Below are 10,185 nucleotides of genomic sequence, written 5' to 3' on the forward strand. Positions count from 1 at the left end.
AACCCCAAATTTTAGGCGCTGGGTGGAAACCCCAATTTTTGGGTGCCGGGGCGCGGCATGGAAACCCAAAATTTTGGGCACCGGGGCGCGACATGGAAACCCCAGTTTTCCCAGGGTTCGACACCATTTCCATCGCGGCGTGGAAACCCCAAATTTCCCGCCCCCAAGCGATGAAAAATTACCGTCTGGAGGAAGAGGTAGAGGCACGAGCGGGTTGCCTGGATTTTGTTTGTGACAAGAGCGAAGCTCTGAATCGAGGCGACCAATGGCTGAATCTCAGTGTATCATGGCAGCAAGGCCACTCTGCCACTTACAATACCCCATAACGTATTTAAGTCGTCTGCAAAGGATTCTTCTCAATGAATTTTGGAATTAAACTTCAAAGCTTCCCCGACCGAGATGCTTCATGGTCGTGGTTTGCAAATGACACGGGCCCCTGGGGGTGACAAAGCAATGCCCCTACTGTGGGTCGAGATACAGTCGAAGAGTGACATGCATCGCTTCTAGCATGGATTCTGACTTAGAGGCATTCAGTCATAATCCGACACACGGTAGCTTCGCGCCACTGGCTTTTCAACCAAGCGCAATAACCAATTGTGTGAATCAACGGTTCCTCTCATACTAAGTTGAATTACTATTGCGATGCGGTCCATCAGTAGGGTAAAACTAACCTATCTCACGATGGTCTAAACCCAGCTCACGTTCCCTATTGGTGGGTGAACAATCCAACACTTGGTGAATTCTGCTTCACAATGATAGGAAGAGCCAACATAAACGGATCAAAAAGTAACGTCGCTATGAACGCTTGGCTGCCACAAGCCAGTTATCCCTGTGGTAACTTTTCTGACACCTCTAGCTTCAAATTCCAAAAATCTAAAGGATCGGTAGGCCACGCTTTCACGGTTTGTATTCATACTGAAAATCAAACTCAAATGAGCTTTTACCCTTTTTTTCCACACAAGATTTCGGTTCTCGTTGAGCTCATCTTAGGACACCTGCGTTATCTTTTAAGAGGTGTGTTGCCCCAGCCAAACTCCCCACCTGACAATGTCTTCCGCCCGGATCGACCCACCAAAACGTGCCTTAAGGCCAAAAACAGGGGTAAAGCCCCATCTCTGCCCCACAGAATAAGTAAAATAATGTTAAAAGTAGTGGTATTTCACTTGCATCGAAAACGGTTCCCACTTATTCTACACCTCTCAAGTCATTTCACAAAGTTGGATTAGAGTCAAGCTCAACAGGGTCTTCTTTCCCGGCTGATTCTGCCAAGCCCGTTCCCTTTGCCATAGTTTCACTAGATAGTAGATAGCAACAGTGGGAATCTCGTTAATCCATTCATGTGTGTCACTAATTAGATGACGAGGCATTTTGCTACATTAAGAGAGTCATAGTTACTCTCGTCGTTTACGCGCGCTTAGTTGAATTTCTTCACTTGGACATTCAGAGAACTGGGCAAAAATCACATTGCGTTAGCATTCGCAGGGACCATCACAATGATTTGTTTTAATTAAACAGTCGAATTCCCCTTGTCCGTACCAGTTCTAAGTCGATTGTTCGACGCCTAGGGAAAAGCCGCCGGCAAGGGGCATTCAACGCCCGTAGCCCAATCGACATGTGACTGCCCGCCCTCGCTGCGAGAGCAGCTCAAGCAGACTGTCGACAGCCCACGAGTTGAGGGCACAGACCCCTAGGACCAGCCCTCAGAGCCAATCCTTTTCCTGAAGTTACGGATCCATTTTCCCGACTTCCCTTACTTACATTGTTCTATTGACTAGAGGCTATTCACCTTGGAGACTTGATGCGGTTATGAGTACGACCGGGCATTAATGGTACTCGGTCCTCCAGATTTTCAAGGGCTGCCGAGGGCACACCAGACACTGCAAGACGTGTGGTGATTTTTCAGCTGTTGGACCCTATCTCTGGGTGAACCAATTCCAGGGTGGGCAAGCTATTAAAAAGAAAATATAACTCTTCCCGGGGCCCCCGACGACGTCTCCAGATTTCCTAATGTTGCCGCCCGCTACCATGTCCCAGTTCGGGAATGTTAACACGATTCCCTTTCGATGCTCGTGTAGAGTGCACCCTTGATACAAGGCTTCCCCATCTCTTAGGATTGACTAACCCATGTCCAAGTGCTGTTCACATGGAACCTTTCCCCACTTCAGTCTTCAAAGTTATCATTTGAATATTTGCTACTACCACCAAGATCTGCACCGGGGGCCGATCCACCCAAGCTCACGCCCGAGTTTTCTCAATGACCCCCGCGTCCTCCTACTCATCGGAGCTAGGAAATTGCTCCAATAGTCGAGTATAGGTTGCGCGCTTCAGCGCCATCCATTTTTGGGGCTAGTTGATTCGGTAGGTGAGTAGTTACACTCCTTAGCAGATTTCGACTTCCATGACCACCGTCCTGCTTTCTTAATCAACCAACACCCTTTGTGGGATCTAGGTTAGCGCACAATTTGGCACCGTAACTCGACTTTTGGTTCATCCCACATCACCAGTTCTGCTTACCAAAAATGGCCCACTTGGAGCTCTCGATTCCACAGCACGGCTCAATGGAGTAGCCACACCCTCTTACCTATTTAAAGTTTGAGAATAGGTCGAGGGCGTTACGCCCCTGATGCCTCTAATAATTTTCTTTACTTGATAAAACTCGCGCATGAGCTCTACCTATCCTGAGGGAAACTTCAGAGGAAACCGGCTACTAGATGGTTCGATTAGTCTTTCACCCATATACCCAAGTAAGATGAACGATTTGCACGTCAGTATTGCTACGAGCCTCCACCAGAGTTTCCTCTCGCTTCACCCTGCTCAGGCATAGTTCACCATCTTTTGGGTCCCAACAAGTGTGCTCGCACTCGAACCCTTCGCATAAGCTCAAGGTCAGTCGACGATGCACCACCCCAGAGTGGGGATCTCGCTTGTTAGCTTCCTTGTGCCTCGCAAGTTTTCAAACCCATCGACTCACACACATGTTAGACTCCTTGGTCCGTGCTTGAAGACGGATAGAATGGAAAGCCCGCTAACCAACACCACAAGCACGCAGATGCACACGACTCGCCACAACGGCACATGCTTTGTTCCTCAACCACCGTAGCGGCAAACTGACAGGAAATAATCCACCCGTGCTTGTGACGATGCAGCAGCCCATGTTGGTTTGCACCTAAAGTCAAGCGGCGGACTAGCCTATACCGTTCCACATCCGACCGAGACGCATCGACAGCCTCCATCCGCTTCCCTCCTGGAAATTTCAAGCACTCTTTAACTCTCTTTTCAAATTCCTTTTCATCTTTCCCTTGCGGTACTTGTTCGCTATCGGTCTCTTGCCCGTATTTAGCCTTGGACGAAATTTACCACCCAATTTGGGCTGCATTCCAAAACAACCCGACTCGCCGACAACGCCTCGTGATGCGGCAGGGTCCCGGGCCAACGGGGTTGTCACCCTCTCAGGCGCCCCCTTCCAAGGGACTTGGCCCAGGTCCGCCGCTGAGGACGCTTCTACAGACTACAATTCAGGTGGCGCCGCCACCCGATTTTCATGTTGGGCTCTTCCCGGTTCCCTCGCCGCTACTAGGGAAATCCTTGTAAGTTTCTTTTCCTCCACTTAATTATGTGCTTAAACTCAGGGGGTGTTCTCGCTTGAGCTGAGGTCACAAAGTTGGAGCTAATTCTGCCCTACCCCATGGGAGGACAAGAGAGAGCAAAGCAAGTTCGAGCGATGCCACACAAAGCCCGCATCAGCTAACGCCGACTGCCCATCCAAGGGGACAAGATAACCGCTCGTCGACGCACGCCACGAAACATTGTTTGAGGTATTTCAGCCGACCACACCGCATGGGGCATAGACGACCAGCTCTTCTACTCCCTAGCATATTGCAGGGAGCGCGTTTGAATGGGATTCGACACCCAAACAGACGTGCCCTCGACCAAAGCCTCGGGCACAAATTGCGTTCAAAAACTCGATGATTCATGGGATTTTGCAATTCACACTAAGTATCGCATTTCGCTACGTTCTTCATCATAACAAGAGCTGAGATATCCATTGCCGAGAGTCGTTTCCACGTATTACTGAAAAATCGGCCACAAAACTGAATAGGGGCACCCCCCACAACAAATGTAAGGCCAAGGGGTAAAAGCAGGAAAAACGCATGAGAGAAAGAGAAACAAAGGTCTCTAACAGAGGACAATCTCCCCCAGCCCCATGCCCTCGCAAAAAGGGGGGAAATGCGTGGAACAATGATCAAGAAGGACTAGGGTGACCACCCCGGGAGCTCGCACTGCTTTTAGCCCTTCCCCAACACTAGCCCACAACAATTCCCCCTTTTCTCCATAAAGCTAGGGACCGAAAGGAAGAAAAGGGTAGAAAACAAAGCACAAACAAAGCACAAGCCTCCCAAGCCTCGTGCCTTCAGTGAAAGGGGGGAATTGAAGGGGACGATGATCGAGAAGGACTAGGGTGGCCACCCAGGGAGCTCACACTGCCTTTCGTCCTTCCGAAACACCAATCCACAACAATCCCACCTTTTCTCCATAATGCTAGGGGCAACGAGGAAGAAGGGAAGAAAACAATAAGAGAGAAAGGGATATATCAATCATGACTACCGGCTCACAAGGGGAGGCTTCAAACAGAGAACAAGCTTCCCCAACCCCATGCCTTTGCAAAAAGGGGGGAACTGCAGGGGACGACGATCGAGGAGGACTAGGGTGGCCACCCTGGGAACTCGCATTGCTTTTCATCCTTCCCGAACACCAATCTACAACAATCCCACCTTTTCTCCATAAAGCTAGGGGACGAAAGGAAGAAGGGAAGAAAACAAAATGAAAGAAAGAGAGATATCAAACATGTCTACCGGCTCACAGGGGGAGGCTCAAATAGAGAACAAGCTTCCCCACCCCCGTGCCTTCTCAAAAATGGGGGGAACTATAGGGGACGGTGATTGAGAAGGACTAGGGTGGCCACCTTCAGAACTCGCACTGCTTTTCATCCTTCCTGAACACTAATCCACAACAATCCCACCTTTTCTCCGTAAAGCTAAGGGGCCAAAAGCAAGAAGGGAAGAAAACAACAGGAAAGAAAGAGATATCAAACGTGGATACCGGCTCATAAGGGGAGGCTCAAACAGAGAACAAGCTTCCCAAACCCCGCGCCTTCGTAAAAAGGGGGGAACTGCAGGGGACGACGATCGAGAAGGAATAGGGTGGCCACCCTGGGAACTCGCATTGCTTTTCATCCTTCCTGAGCACCAATCCACAACAATCCCACCTCTCCTTCATAAAGCTGGGGTCAAAAGGAATAAGGGAAGAAAACAACACCAAAGAAACAAAGATCCCAAGAAAAGAGAGAAGTTCAACAGCACGCCGAGTAGATGTCTGCTAACCAAAAAGAAATCAAACAAGGCACCCAATCAAAAAAGTTTCCCACCTCTTCACACCCTCCCAGATGCATTCAACACAACACCCTTTCTAGCTTTAGAACATAGCAAACAACCAAGCAAATAAATCACAACCTAAAATTGACCAATAGAAAAGACAAGGGCCACGATGAGAATAGTGTCTGGAGCACATCACTGAGAGGCAAACAGCCCCCCAACCCAGTGGCACAAGGCTTCAAATGAAAAATAGACTGCTGCCAATAACACAAGCCCACCCCACTATTGCACCCATCTGTGTACAAAACACCCAACAACCTTTCCAGCGAGAAAGTCAACGGGGGTCAAAGAATCAAACTCCAAGGAGGAGTTTTCACGGGCCGAAACTCAATGCTGGAGAAAGCCGCGGGCCACAAATACATCGATGGTGCAATGCCACTAGAGAGAGGGATGTTCTCAAAGCGCACACCACGAAACAAAGAAATGACACAAGTCCCACAAAAAACTCACAATCCAAAGGGAGGAACAAAGACACAACTCGCTACTTCTTTTTCCCTTAGAAGGGGAATGGCTCACGAGAGGATGAGGAATTCCCTTGATGGCAAAGGCATGAGATAAGATTGCCACCCTCATGACCGTCGGCAGGGAAAATTGCGATCTCGATGGAGCTCAGACCGAGGGATGGGGTTTTCATTACCTAGACACCCAACCCTTCCATGAGGGCATGTCGAGGAACGGTCAGGAGGGACTAGGGTGGCCAGCCCAACGGGTTGAACCACTCTTCATCCATCCCATACTGACCGCACCCCAAAAATCTCCCCTCAGAGAAGGTTTGAGCTATTAGGCGCGCACGCAACCACTCCCTCGACCCAACCACCAGCGAAAAATATCACCCAAGCAACACATCAACCATCGCTGCCTTTTCGAGAGAACCAACTATGGAAGCCCACACCCTTGGCGCATGCCTTCCAAAGAACAAAAGACTGAGCACCATCGTTACGAATGAGTCCGAATTTATCCATCGTATTTTCCAAGCACCTCAACTCTGCAGCAACCATGCCCGCCTGAACAGATTGTCGGAAGGGCTCCCAAGAAACAAGCTTCCGAACCCCCTGCAGAAACATATTGGGGGGAAGAAAAACAAAGGATGGGTGGGAGGAGGGATCGGGCAGCTTCGCACCCCATGTACCCTACGTACAGGCAACATAGGATATTTCCCAGAGCTTTACCAACTAGACGATGAATAATTTTCCCCTACGGCCACCTCCACGCAAAGGAGGGAGGTCGAAGCATTCCACCTCGAAATCCTTCTTCTAGATAGCCCCCACCATCGATGTAGCAAGCCTCCTCCCCATTGGACCATGAGCGCATACACAACTGAAACAACAAGTGCCCCCCAACCCTCCCCTCCCCGCAGAGAGGCCACCTAGGAGTCCACCCGGATAGCAGCAACGATGGACCTCGATTGCATGATCGCCTGCGGTAGCCTCAATGCAAAGGAAATGGAAGGAAACAAAACAACAAGACCAGCTGAGCCCACAACCTCTCTTAGAAATGTGCACCCTGACCCTCCACGCCACACACTGAGGCCACCTAGGAGTCCACCTGGATGGCAGCAAGGATGGAACTCGATCACTTTACCACCTGTGGCAACCACGATGCGAAGGAAAAGGAAGGAAATAAATTCAAATCAAGAGGCTCGCTACACAATGCAAGAACATATCCAAACAGGAGGAGGGATCGGGTAGCTCCGTACCCCCCGCATATTACGTACAGGCAACCTAGGATATTTACCACAACTTTACCGACTGGACGATGAATACCTTTCCCCTATGGCCACCTCCATGCAAAGGAGGGAGGTCAAAGTGTTCCACCTCGAAATCCTTATTCAAGATAGCCCCCACCATCGACATAGCAAGCCTCCTCCGCATTACCGCTCATGCGCTACCGAGTGGGGATGAAGAGAAGATGAAAATTGGCTGCCCTACAAATGACCCAAGGCCATCGTTCAGGAAAACGTGAAAACACAACTCGATTACCAACCCACCTTTCACACGGAAAGAAAACTTGTCGCTGGTATCATCTGGAGAGGCACGAGGGGACCAGGACAAGCCAGGGAGCCACACCACAATAGCCCATACAACTCCAAGGACTTGGAGAGCGGAAGGGAATTATTCACATATGCCTCCCAGGACGAGCATGGCCAACATTACCACTCATGCGCTACCGAGTGGGATGGAGAGAAGATGAAAATCGGCCGCCCTACACACTACCCAAGGCCATCATTCAGGCAAACGCAAAAACACAACTCGATTACCAACCCACCTTTCACACGGAAAGGAAACCTGTCACCGGTATCATATGGAGGGGCATGAGGGGACCAGGACGAGCCAGGGAGCCACACCACAATAGCCCATACAGCTCCAAGAACTTGGAGAGTGGAAGGGGAATTGTTCACATATGCCTCCCAGGACGAGCATGGCCAACATTACCGCTCATGTGCTACCGAGTGGGGATGGAGAGAAGATGAAAATCGGCTGCCCTACAAACGACCCAAGGCCATCGTTTTGGAAAACCCAAAAACACAACTCGATTACCAACTCACCTTTCACACGGAAAGAAAACCTGTTGCTGGTATCATCTCGAGGGGCACGAGGGGACCAGGATGAGCCAGGGAGCCACACCACAATAGCCCATACAGCTCCAGGGTATTGGAGAGTGGAAGGGGAATTGTTCACATATGCCTCCCAGGATGATCATGGCCAACATTAATGCTCATGCACCACCGAGTGGGGATGGAGAGAAGATGAAAATCGGCCACCCTACAAACAACCCATGGCCATCGTTCAGGCAAACCTGAAAACACAACACGATTACCAACCCACCTTTCACACAGAAAGAAAACCTGCCGCTGGTATCATCTGGAGGGGCACGAGGGGGACCAGGACGAGCTAGGGAGCCACACCACAACAAACCATACAACTCTAATAACTTGGAGAGCAGAAGGGGAATTGTTCACATATGCCTCCCAAGATGAGCGTGGCCAACATTACCGCTCATGCACTACCCAGTGGGGATGGAGAGAAGATGAAAACCAGCCACCCTACAAACAACCCAAGGCCATCGTTCAGGCAAACGCGAAAACACAACTCGATTACCAACCCACCTTTCACACGGAAAGAAAACCTGTCGCTGGTATCATCTGGAGGGGCACGAGAGGACCAAGATGAGCCAGGGAGCCACACCACAACAACCCATACACAACTCCAGGAACTTAGAGAGCTAAAGGGGAATTGCTCACATATGCTTCTCGGGACGAGCATGGCCAACATTACCGCTCATGTGCTACCGAGTGGGGATGGAGAGAAGATGAAAATCGTCCACCCTACAGATGACCCAAGGGCATCATTCAGGAAAACCCAAAAACAAAACTCAATTACCAACCCACCTTTCACGTGAAAAGGAAACCTGTCACTGGTATCATCTGGAGGGGCATGAGGGGACCAAGACGAGCCAAGGAACCACACCACAACAACCCATACAACTCCAAGAACTTGGAGAGCAAAAGGGGAATTTTTCACCTATGCCTCCCGGGATGAGCATGGCCAACATCACCGCTCATGTGCTACCGAGGGGGGATGGAGAGAAGATGAAAATCAGCCACCCTACAAATGACCCAAGGCCATCCTTCAGGAAAACCCAAAAACAAAACTCAATTACCAACCCACCTTTCACGTGAAAAGGAAACCTATCACTTATATCATTTAGATGGGCACGAGGCACCGGGGGCGGGGGGGGGGACCAAGGCGAGCCAGGGAGCCACACTACAACAACCCATACGAGTTTACACGGACACCCTTGACCGAACAAGTTTGCACGGACGTCCTCGCTCGACTCGCTTGAAAGAGTTGACGCAAACACCCTCAAACGACCTGCCCATACAAGTTTACATGGGTGTAGACACGACCATAATGAAAGGACAAGGGAGAGCCGGGCAAACGAGCTGCACGAATGTGCACAAAGCCAACCTCAGGTCATAACTTAGCAATTTTGATACAAGCTCGTTCCCCCGGGTGCGCCCTCACCAGACCTGCCCAAACAAGTTGACGCGGGCACCCTCAAACGACCCGCCCATATGAGTTTACATGGGCGCCCACGTGAATGTAACGAAGGGGCATGGGAGAGCTGGAAAAACGAGCTACACAAACGTACATAAAGACAACCTTGGGTCACAACTTAACATTTTTGATACGTGCTCATTCGACCAGGCATGCCCTCGCCTAACCCGTTCGAATGAGATGACACGGACGCCCTCAAATGACCTGACCAAACGAATTTGCATGGGGGCCCACACGACCGAAACAAAGCGACAAGGGAGAGTGGGGAAACGAGCAGCACGAATGTGCACAAAGCCAACCTCGGGTCACAAATTAGCATTTTTGATACGGGCTCATTCGCCTAGGCGCGCCCTCACCTGAACGACCCGCCCGAATGAGTTCACATGGACGCCCTCAAACGACCCTCCTGAATGATTTTTCATGGGTGCCCGCACGATCGAAATGAAGTGACAAGGGAGAGCCAGGCAAATGAGCTGCACGAACGTGCACAAAGCCAACCTCGGGTCACAACTTGGCATTTTTTTATACGGGCTGGTTCACCTGGGCACGCTCTCGCCCGAACAAGTTCACACAGACGCCCTCAAACAACCCGCCCGAACGAATTTGCATGGGCGCCCGCATGACCGAAACGAAGTGACAAGGGAGAGCCGGGAAAATGAGTTGCATGAACGTGCACAAAGCCAACCTCAGGTCAC

The 10,185-nt window shown here is 50.5% G+C and overlaps 2 non-coding genes across 2 annotated transcripts; both read right to left on the reverse strand.

The window, feature by feature from the left end:
- Positions 1 to 248: 248 nt before the first annotated feature.
- Positions 249 to 3,656, reverse strand: LOC149195178 (25S ribosomal RNA). The gene has a single exon (XR_016255550.1). It is a non-coding gene; the product is annotated as a 25S ribosomal RNA (ribosomal RNA).
- Positions 3,657 to 3,903: 247 nt separating this feature from the next.
- LOC149195179 (5.8S ribosomal RNA) lies at positions 3,904 to 4,057 on the reverse strand. The gene has a single exon (XR_016255459.1). It is a non-coding gene; the product is annotated as a 5.8S ribosomal RNA (ribosomal RNA).
- Positions 4,058 to 10,185: the final 6,128 nt, after the last annotated feature.

The sequence above is a fragment of the Pinus tabuliformis genome, chromosome 2_2 (assembly GCF_031772625.1).
Source record: "Pinus tabuliformis cultivar Carrire ecotype Pingquan chromosome 2_2, CPIR1, whole genome shotgun sequence".
Lineage (NCBI taxonomy): Eukaryota > Viridiplantae > Streptophyta > Pinopsida > Pinales > Pinaceae > Pinus > Pinus tabuliformis.